Raw genomic sequence first — 11,751 nt, forward strand, 5'->3', positions numbered from 1 at the left:
GTCAACAGAAAAATATCCTGACCTCTGCCAGACAAAGCCCAGGTAGTTGTGGTGTGATAGAGAGACTGGGCATGGAAACAGGCCCTTCGACCGCTGGCGTGGGAGCCGCTACCAGACCGAAGCTCACCTGCTGTCCCTGCTGTCCCTGCTAAAGTGGCCCTGATCAACGCAAGATCCCTACAGAACAAGACCTTCATCCTCAACGACTTCTTCACCACCCGTGGATTGGACTTCTTACTGCTCACAGGATCCTGGCTTAACTCTGGTGAGCCTGCTCCACTCGTGGAACTCTGTCCTGATGACTGTAACTTCTTCACTTCGCCTAGGCTCTCCGGACGCGGTGGGAGCTTAGCCACTGTGTTTAAGAAACATTTCAACTGCCGCCTCCTGAACGCTGATCATTTCTCCAGTTTCGAGGTGCAACTAATTAAAGTAGGCCTAGCCTATCCCCTCTTAATTGTTCTTGTGTATCGCCCACCAAAAATGCATAAGGACTTCATCACCCAATTTGCTGATCTGATTTCTAGCATTTTGCCCAAATTTGACCGGATCATGATTCTTGGTGACTTTAATATTCATGTTTGCTGTCCCACTAAGCCTCTTGTGAGTGAATTTATGCACCTGGTTGAGTCCCTCAATCTGACTCTTCACACCACGGGACCCACTCACAAGTTAGGCCATACTCTCGACCTAGTGTTATCGTCCGGATTCCCAATCAACAACATTGAAACTACTGAAGCCTGTCTATCGGACCACAGCGCTATCATTTGTGACGCATCTCTGCCTTTATCTCCCGCAAAATCTCATCTCCCTGTTCGCTACTCCCGCGACATAAATTCATTGACTGCCAGTAAATTCTCCGAGGCTCTCACAGCTGCCCCCAACATCTGCACTATTGAGGCCTCTCCCCCCCCCATCTCAGCACTGAGGATCTCGCCTCTTTATTTAATATCACTTGCTCTTCCATCCTGGATTCTATCGCTCCCCTTAAAATGAAAAAGCCTAAGCTCAAAGGTCGGCCGTGGCTCAATGACACCACCAAAGCCCTAAGAAGGGAGTGCAGAAAATCAGAAAGGAGGTGGAAATGTGACAAGCTTCAAATTTCCTTCGAAATTCTGAGAAACAATCTTCTCAAATACCAGGAAGCAGTAAAGTCTGCTAGAGCACAATACTTCTCCGACCTTATTTCCAAAAACTCTCATAACTCCAAGGTCCTATTTAGAACAATTACCTCTGTCATATGTCCCGCCTCCAGTACCAGCTTAGTTAGGTCCCCTGCTAAGTGCGAAGAATTTGCTAAATTTTTCACCAACAAAGTTGAGAACATTAGAATGAACATTTCCCCTCCCACCCGTGACCTAGCTGTCTCACTAGTCTGTTCATCTAAATTGGACTGCTTCCAACCCGTCACTCTATCCCCCCTTGCAAAGCTTGTCTCCGCTATGAAACCTGCAACCTGCCCCCTTGATCCTGCCCCCACTGCCCTTCTGAAGGATGTCAATGCAATAGCCGGTCCCAGCATCCTCTCTATTATCAACAGTTCTCTGGCCACTGGCACTGTTCCAACCAGTTTCAAGCACGCGGTGGTCCAGCCCCCAACTGAAAAAACCTAACCTAGACCCCACCTTGCCTAGCAACTACAGACCCATTTCCAAACTGCCATTCCTGTCAAAAGTCCTTGAAAAGGCAATTCTAAACCAATTAGTGCCCTACCTGCACCAATACACCATCCTGGAAAGTTTCCAGTCAGGTTTCAGAGCCCACCACAGCACAGAGTCTGCCTTGTTGAAGGTACACAACGACCTGCTTCTCGCCATCGACACCGGCGACTGTGCAATCCTGCTCCTTCTCGACCTCAGCGCAGCGTTCGATACAGTGGACCACACCATCCTTATTGACCGTCTCCGGTACGCGGTTGGCATTGATGGCACTGCCCTGAGCTGGTTCGCTTCGTACCTCAAAGATAGGAGTTTCGCCATCAATATAGGCAGTTATTCCTCTGCTCCAGCTAGCCTCTCCTGCGGAGTTCCACAAGGCTCCATCCTAGGCCCCATTCTCTTCTCTCTATACATGCTCCCCCTTGGCCAAATCATTCAAAAGCACGGCATTTCTTTCCACTGCTATGCCGATGACACTCAGCTTTACCTCCCCCTGAAACCCAACAACCAGTCAAATTTAAACAGCCTCTTACACTGCCTTGAGGACATAAAATGTTGGATGGCACAGAACTTCCTCCAATTAAATGAGAGCAAGTCTGAGCTCATCCTATTCGGCCCCCCGACTCCATCAAATCGATAACAGGCAGTCTTGGAAGTCTATCCTGCCTAGTCAAACCGCATGTCAAAAACCTCGGCATGATATTTGACTCTGCATTAAAATTTGATAAGCAAGTCAACGCTGTGGTAAAAGCCAGCTTCTTCCAACTTCGAACCATAGCTAAAATCAAACCTTTCCTCCAATTGGACGACACAGAAAAAATCATTCACGCTTTCATTTCCTCCCGCCTAGACTACTGCAACTCCCTATACACTGGGATCAGCCAATCTTCCCTGTCCCGCCTGCAACTGGTCCAAAACGCCGCAGCGAGACTCCTGACGGGTACCCGTAAAAGGGACCACATCACCCCGATTCTGGCCTCTCTCCACTGGCTCCCTGTATGGTACAGAATCAACTTCAAGCTCCTCCTATTCACGTATAAAGCCCTAAATGGACATTCCCCCCCCTACATCAAAAATCTTCTAACCCCCCTCTCTAACTCCAGGTCCCTCAGGTCGGCCGACTTGGGGCTACTCACTATCCCGCGGTCTAGGCTTAAGCTCAGGGGTGACCGCGCTTTTGCGGTTGCAGCTCCTAGACTGTGGAACAGCATCCCTCTCCCCATCAGAACTGCCCCCTCCATCCACTCCTTTAAGTCCAGGCTCAAAACCTATTTCTACTCCCTAGCGTTTGAGGCTCATTGAGGAGGCGCTGTGAACTGTTTGCGTGCTACTGTATGTTTCATTTTTTTCCTTAGTACCTAATCAGATGTACAGCAATTTGGTCAACGTGGGTTGTTTTTAAATGTGCTATACAAATAAAATTGACTTGACTTGACTTGACCCATCGAGTCCATGCTTACCATTAATCACCCATATACACTAATATGGGTATTTTAGCGTATAATACCCTAAACATATATACACTATTTTATTCTCCCCCATTTTATTCTCCTCAGATATCCATCAATGCCACCTAGCTTCTATCATTTACCTTCACACTGTGATGGTTCATTGGTTCAAATGCATTTTTATTGTCACCTGCGCAAATGCATAGTGAAATTATGTTCTTACATACTGTCCAGTAAGGTTTTGCCATTTCCAACCACATCCCCGATTAGCAACGATTACAGAAATTGTCCACTGAGGTCGCATGAAGGAGACGCTATTTTGAGGTTTTGGCGCCATTGGTGGAGCGGGAGCACATGGGCCGCTGGCTGGGTGAGGTCACGTGGGGCACGGGGGCAGTGACGTCACCCTTTGTCCCTTATTTGGGAGTGAGGAAGTTGGCAACCCTTAGATCTGTTCCTCCCAAGCCACTTCTCAAGTCAGAAATGTTGCTGCACAACAATCTCCAGTCATAAAGTCGCAGGGTGATATATTGGGGAATCAGGCCCTTCGGCCCAACTTGCCCACACCGGCCAACACGTCCCAGCTACACTAGTCCCACCTGCCCGCGTTTGGTCCATATCCATCCAAACCTGTCCGATCCATGTACCTGTCTAACTGTTTCTTAAATGTTGGGATAGTCCCAGCCTCAACAACCTCCTCTGGCAGCTTGTTCCAAAACACCAGCCACCTTGTGTGTGAAAAAGCTACCTCTCAGATTCCTATTAAATCTTTGCCCCTTCACCTTAAACCCAAGTCCTCTGGTCCTCGGTTCACCTACTCTGGGCAAGATACTCTGTGCATCTACCCGATCTATTCCTCTCATGATTTTATATATTTAAACATATTTAAATAAAAGCATCGGCTAATGAAGGGCAACGTGTCATTAAACCAGGGTGTTGCACCCCACGATTCACTGCATGCAGTAGCTCCAAGCATGGATACTGCCTAGCAACCTCTCCAGGGAGTCCACATGAGGGGAATTGTAGATCAGGGGTAGTATAAAAAGCAATGTGTACTTTGTATCTGAGAACAATATCTGCCCCAGGACAGGGGAACATCTGGCCTTGGAGATGAGCACATCTGACCCAGGAGAGAACATCTGTTCTCAGAGAGGGGGGGGGGCATCTGGTCCAGGATAGTAAAACATCTGGCCCAGGACAGGAGAACATCTGGCCTCGGAGAGGAGAACATCTGGATAGGTGACATTTTGGGTCGGGACTCATTTGCAGACAGATCGTAGGGACGGCTTGATCCAGACCTGCCAGTAATCGCCTTCTGAAGAAGAGTCTCGACCAGAAACATCACCTATCCATGTTCTCCAGAGATGCTGCCTGACCTGCTGAGTTACTCCAGCACTTTGTGTCTATCTTTGGTGTAAACCAGCATCCGCAGTTCCTTCCTCTACATATATATATACACACATATATATACATATATATATATACACATATATACACACATATATACACATATATACACACACACATATATACACATATATATATACACAGGTATATATACACACATATATGCACACATGTATACACATACACACACACACACGCACACACACACACACACATATATATTACACATATATATACACGCACATATATATATATATATATATATATACATATATACACATGTATAGATACACATATATATACACATACACACATATATGTGTGTGTGTATGCGCATATATACACATATATATGTGTATATACATATATACACACATATATATACATATATACACATATATATGTGTATATACATATATACACACATATATATACATATATACACACACATATATACGTACACACACACACATATACATATGTGTGTGTGTATATATATATATATACACTTTTAAAAAAAAAACTATGATAGTGCAAAAAGACAAAACCAACGGCCCCAAGTCAATGTGGTTCGGCGCTTATTTGGAGGTTGTGGTGTTTAACAGCCTGATAGTTGTAGGGAAGAAGCTGTTCCTGAACCTGGACGTCACAGTTTTCAGGCTCCTGTGCCTTCTTGCCGATGGCAGGGGTGAGATGGGAGCGTGGCCAGGGTGGTGTGGGCCTCTGACGATGCTGGCTGCCTTTTTGAGGCAGCGACTCCTGCAGATCCTGTAGATGTAAACGTTGAAGAGGTGCGGGGAGAGTGTTTGCTTAGGAGCCCAGATCATCAGAGCAGCTAACGCAAATCGCAGGTCGTTACGTGGGATCATGATAGATGTCTTTGGTTTAGGGTCAGAAGGGCTGGCTCCAGTAAAATCCATTTTGATCAGCGTGCAAAATAAGTGCGCAAGTATAAACAAGTGCTGAAATTCCCCAGCATGGAAACGCAAGCAGTGGGCTGATCACTGTGATGCAATACAGTTGCCAGCTGCTGCCAGCTCCATCTATGGTTCCGAAAGACTGTGCAGAGGGAGCTGCACTCTGTGGCAAACCTTTTGTTTAATGTTTGTGCTGGGGCCTCATATGCTATTCTTTTAATACGGTTAAAAGTTATTAATTTTAATACAGTGAAAAGCTTTTTTAATACGGTTAAAAGCTATTTTAAAATAGCTGGATTTAAAATAGTTTTTAGTTTAGTTTAGTTTACAGTTACAGCGTGGAAACAGGCCCTTCGGCCCACCGAGTCCGCACCCACCAGCGATCCCTGTATATTAACACTATCTGACACACACTAGGGACAATTTTTACATTTATGCCATGGCAATTAACCTACAAACCTGTGGGTCTTTGGAGTGCGGGAGGAAACCGAAGATCTCGGAGGAAACTTGCTGCAGGTCACGGGGAGAACGTACAAACTCCGTGCAGACAGCACCCAATGACAGGATCGAACCTGTGTAGGTGGGCCCCATTAATAAACTATTGGTGGGGAGGTCAGCTAGGGTTGCCAACTGTCCTGTATTAGCCAGGACATCACGTATTTTGGGCTAAATTAGTTTGCCCTATACGGGACCGCCCTTGACCCATATTAGGCCCGGGGGGCACTGTAGGCCCGAACGCTGTAGGCCCAAACACTGTAGGCCCCGTCACTGTAGGTTCAGACACTGTAGGCCCAGGCACTGTAGGCCCAGACGCTGTAGGTCCCAACGCTGTAGGCCCAGACACTGTAGGCCCAGACACTGTAGGCCGACACTGTAGGCCCACGCACTGTAGGCCCAGATGCTGTGGGTCCCAACACTGTAGGCCCCGACACTGTAGGCCCAGACACTGTAGGCCCAGGCACTGTAGGCCCAGACGCTGTAGGTCCCAACACTGTAGACCCAGACACTGTAGGCCCAGACACTGTAGGCCCAGATGCTGTGGGTCCCAACACTGTAGGCCCCGACACTGTAGGCCCAGACGCTGTAGGTCCCAACACTGTAGGCCCCACACTGTAGGCCCAGACGCTGTAGGTCCCAACACTCTAGGTTTCCGACATTTTAGCTCCGGGCAGTGTAGGCCCGGAAGCCCAGGCTCCGCCTAACGGTGGTTGCATAGCAACCCGCCTTCTGGCCCGGGCGGCCGCCATTGATGGAGCGGGAGCACGTGACTGCTTGCTGGGTGAGGTCACGTGGGGCGCGGGGCGGTGACGTCACCTTGTCCCGTATTTGGGAGTGAGAATGTTGGCACCCCTAAATGGTCAGTACCCGTTAATGGACCAGACGACTTTTTATGACACAGTCAAGATGGCACCAAAGCCGGGCAACTCTTTACATGATGGTCCCAGAAGTGGAACTGCAATCATTCATTACAATCGCACAACTCTTTTAAATCTTTATTTACTGGACTTTATCTTGCAGCAAATGTTATTCCCTTATCCATTATCTGTACACTGTGGACGGCTTGGTTGTAATGATGTATAGTCCTTTTGCTAACTAGCCAGCACGCAACAAAAAAGCTTTTCTCTATACCTCGGTACACATGACAATAATAAACTCAACTAATAAAACTAAACTGTGTCGGGAGGAACTGCAGATGCTGGTTTACACCAAAGAGAGACACAAAATGCTGGAGGAACTCAGCGGGACAGGCAGCATCTCTGGAGAGAAGGAATGGGTGACGTTCTGGGCCGAGATCCTTCTTCAGACTGAGAGTCAGGGGAGAGGGAGTCTAGAGATATGAAAGGGGAAGGTGTGAAAACGACAGATCAAAGCAGACGATGCTAAGGAAATGTGGAATGGTTCATTGTTGGCGGAGGGGAAGGTGACAAGGCACACAGACAGTAACAATAATCAGGAGGACAATGGAACTAGTCAGAGAACTAGGGTGGGGGAGGGATGGAGAGAGAGGGGAAGCAAGGGTTACTTGAAACTAAACTAAACTCATCTCCTTCATTCCTGGATGTTCTTACTATTTCTCACTGGTACGGTTGTACTGCTGTACGGCTGTACTGCTAACATTGCTGCATTTACTGCTTAAGGGGTTGGACAGGCTAGATGCAGGAAGATTGTTCCCGATGTTGGGGAAGTCCAGAACAAGGGGCCACAGTTTAAGGATAAGGGGGAAGTCTTTTAGGACCGAGATGAGAACGTTTTTTTTCATACAGAGAGTGGTGAATCTGTGGAATTTTCTGCCACAGAAGGTAGTTGAGGCCAGTTCATTGGCTATATTTAAGAGGGAGTTAGATGTGGCCCTTGTGGCTAAAGGGATCAGGGGGTATGGAGAACGCAGGTACAGGATACTGAGTTGGATGATCAGCCATGATCATATTGAATGGTGGTGCAAGCTCGAAGGGCCGAAGGGCCGAATGGCCTACTCCTGCACCTATTTTCTATGTTTCTATGTTTACCCACCTCCAGTGCCTGTTTCTACTGAAATACCGTGCTGCTACTGGGCGGTCACGGTGGCGCAGCGGTAGAGTTGCTGCCTCACAGCGCCAGAGACCCAGGTTCGATCCCGACTACGGGCGCCGTCTGTACGGAGTTTGTACGTTCTCCCCGTGACCTGCGTGGGTTTTTGCCGAGATCTTCGGTTTCCCCCCACTCTCCAAAGACGTACAGGTTTGTAGGTTAATTGGCTTCGTGTAAGTGTGAATTGTCGCCAGTGTGTTAGTGTGCGGGGATCGCTGGTCGTGCGGGCTCGGTGGGCCGAAGGGCCTGTTTCCGTGCTGTATCTCTAAACTAAATTAAACTAAACTTCAGACTGAAGAAGGGTCTCGACCCGAAACGTCACCCATTCCTTCTCTCCCGAGATGCTGCCTGACCCGCTGAGTTGCTCCAGCATTTTGTGTCTACCTTCGATTTAAACCAGCATCTGCAGTTTTTTTCCTACACAAACTAAAAACTAAAGTACACACTGAGAAACGTTGACCCTCTGGATAATGGAGCACTGCAGTGGGGGGAACCTTACACAAACCTTTACGCCCGAGGTATTTTTGATTCATTTCGGGGCAAGATGAATCCCTGATGGAATTAGAGGGTGTGTTTGATTTTCAAAGGGAAACTGTTCACTCAAAAAGCAGCCTGGCTGGTAAACAGATCTCTGAGCAAACAGGTCTCGGCCTTGCAAGGAGAGTTGGCTAAAAAAAACTGGTTCCTGTTCACTCATTAACAGACGCCAGCAATTCAATGACCTCATCCCAACGTGATCCAGGTCGTGCTCTTCCTCCAGGCAGAATTGTGTTTGGAGATTATATGAACAGGGCCGTCAGGGGCTGTTGTGAACAGGGACTGTAGTGAACAGGGGCTGTTGTGAACAGGGACTGTAGTGAACGGGGGTTGTAGTGAACGGGGGTTATAATGAACAGGGGTTGTTGTGAACAGGGGCTGTTGTGAACAGGAACTGTAGTGAACAGGGGTTGTAGTGAACAGGGGTTGTAGTGAACAGGGGCTGTAGTGAACAGGGACTGTAGTGAACAGGGGTTGTAGTGAACAGGGGTTGTTGTGAACTGGGGCTGTTGTGAACAGGGGCTGTTGTGAACAGGGACTGTTTTGTACAGGGGTTGTAGTGAACAGGGGTTATAGTGAACAGGGGCTGTTGCGAACAGGGGCTGTTGTGAACAAGGACTTGTGAGTGGGGACTGTTGTGAGCTGGGGCTGTTGTGAACTGGGGCTGTTGTGAACAAGGACGTGAGCGGGGACTGTTGTGAACTGGGGCTGTTGTGAGCAGGGGCTGTTGTGAACTGGGGCTGTTGTGAACTGAGGCTGTTGTGAACAAGGACTTGTGAACAGGGCATGTTCCGAACAGGGCTTGTTGTGAACAGGGACTTGTGACCAGGGATGGTTGTGAACAGTGGCTATTGTGAACTGGGCTCGCTGTGAACAGAGACTTGTGAGCAGGGATGGTTGTGAACAGGGGCTGTTGTGAACAGGGGCTCTTGTGAATGAGGGCTGTTGTGAACAAGGATTATTGTGTTGTGTACAGGCTATATAATGAAAAGGGGCTGTTGTGAACGGTGTTTGTAGTGAACAGGTTTTTTTGTGAACAGGACAGTCATGAACATTGGCTATTGTGTACAGGGGTTATAGTGAACAGGGGTTGTTGTGAACAGGGGTTATAGTGAACAGGGGTTGTAGCGAACAGGGACTGTAGTGAACTGGTGCTGTAGTGAAGAAGAGTCTCGACCCAAAACGTCACCCATTCCTTCTCTCCAGAGATGCTGCCTGCCTGAGTTACTCCAGCTTTTTGTGTCTATCTCATCAATGGTGTTCACAGGCCTGTCCTGCAGCAGCAAGTAAGAATTTCATTGTTTAGGACAATTAAACACTCTTGGCTCTCTTGACTGCGCAGGTTTTGTATAACACTGGTCCAAGTGGAGCCGTTGGGCTCAAACCTCTCCTGCATTAGTATAGCACCCTCTCCTCCCCCCTCCCTTCCCCACTCCCTAACCCCCTCCCTCCCCCTCCCTCCTTTCCCTACCCCCCCACTCCATCCCACTCAACCCCCCCTAATCCCTCCTCCTCCCTCCCTCCCTAGAAGATAGATTTAAACTTTAAAATGTGAATAACTTAAAAAATATAACACCGATTTCAATGAAACTTCTTCCATTAGCACCAAAGGGACGACGGTGAGTAAGGTGGGCCTAGAATTGTTGCGCTGTCGTGTACCGTTTTGGCTGTAGCTCAGGAACAAACAAACAAACAAACGAGAGTTTTAGTATATAGATCACAAAATGTACCCTGTCCACCGCTCGCAACACTTCTCATTGTATATCTGGGGAATCTCCACTGCACACTTCCCCAAAGCCCGAAAAACACCTTTCAACATTTCCTTTTCTTTCCTGTCACTTGTTGAATTGTCTAACCTTGCTCGTTAACAAGTGTGAAAAAGGCAGTTTGGGTTTATTTTGCACCATGCACGGCCCCTAGTAGTTTAGTTTAGTTTGGTTTAGTTTAGAGATACAGCGCGGAAACAGGCCCTTAGGCCCACCGAGTCCGCGCCGACCAGCGATCCCCGCGCACACTAACACTATCCCACACACACACACACTAGGGACAAGTTACACTTTTACCAAAGCCAATCAACCTAAAAATCCGCACGTCTTTGGAGCGTGGGAGGTAACTGGAGCATGTGGAGAACACATTATATTCTGAGTTACCTCTCAATGGCAACAGCCTTGAATCATGCTTTAGAATTTAGACTATAGAGATACAACAGGCCCTTTGGCCCACCGAGTCCGTGCCGAGAAGTGATCCCCGTACATTAACACTATCCTACACACCAGCGACAATTTTTAAAAATTGAAGCAAATTAACCTACAAACCTGCACGTCTTTGGAATGTTGGAGGAAACCCACGCGGTCACGGGGAGAACGTACAAACTCCGTACAGACAGCACCCGTGGTCGGGATCGAACCCGGGTCTCTGGCGCTGCGAGGCAGCAACTCTGCCACTGCGCCACCGTGCCACTGCCTTCCAGTACTTCATTGGCCTTTCTGAATACTCAAAAAATCATCGAAAAGCCCTTTCAAGGCGAATGGGAATCAAACCCCAGTTGGTCCAAACCTGAAGCCCTGCGATAATGAACAAAAACTGCAGGTGCTGGAAATCTAAAATGAAAAGAAAAAATACTGGAAATGTTCAGCATGCCAGACAGAATCTATCTGTGTGGGAAGGAGAACAGAGCAATTACCAGCATCTGCTGTTATTTTGTTTTTGATGTTTGCTTAGTTTCACTTATTGAATTTCTGGCCACTTCTCATCCACCAAGGCCCACCAAGCGAGAAGAAGCTCTGCTCCGCCACCCTGACTCTCTCCCCACAGATGCTGCCTGACCGGACAAACATTCCCAGCATCCTCTGGAGCGGTGTGAGCGAGTGTGGACACCAGAGCCTCAGAAGGAAGTATTTCCCAAACAACTGCATTTTATGGAGTTTGGACCCAGGGGAACCCACCTGGAGGGCCGGTGAGCTGACCGGCTGCAGGGCCTGGACGGGGGAGTGGGCCGCTGGAAGCCCTGCAGCAGCCTGGGGCTCCATTAGACCAGGCCCTGCTGGAGGCCCTGCAGCAGCCTGGGGCTCCATTAGACCAGGCCCTGCTGGAGGCCCTGCAGCAGCCTGGGGCTCCATTAGACCGGGCCCTGCTGGAGGCCCTGCAGCAGCCTGGGGCTCCATTAGACCAGGCCCTGCTGGAGGCCCTGCAGCAGCCTGGGGCTCCATTAGACCG

Source organism: Rhinoraja longicauda, chromosome 41 (assembly GCF_053455715.1).
Source record: "Rhinoraja longicauda isolate Sanriku21f chromosome 41, sRhiLon1.1, whole genome shotgun sequence".
Classification (NCBI taxonomy): domain Eukaryota; kingdom Metazoa; phylum Chordata; class Chondrichthyes; order Rajiformes; family Arhynchobatidae; genus Rhinoraja; species Rhinoraja longicauda.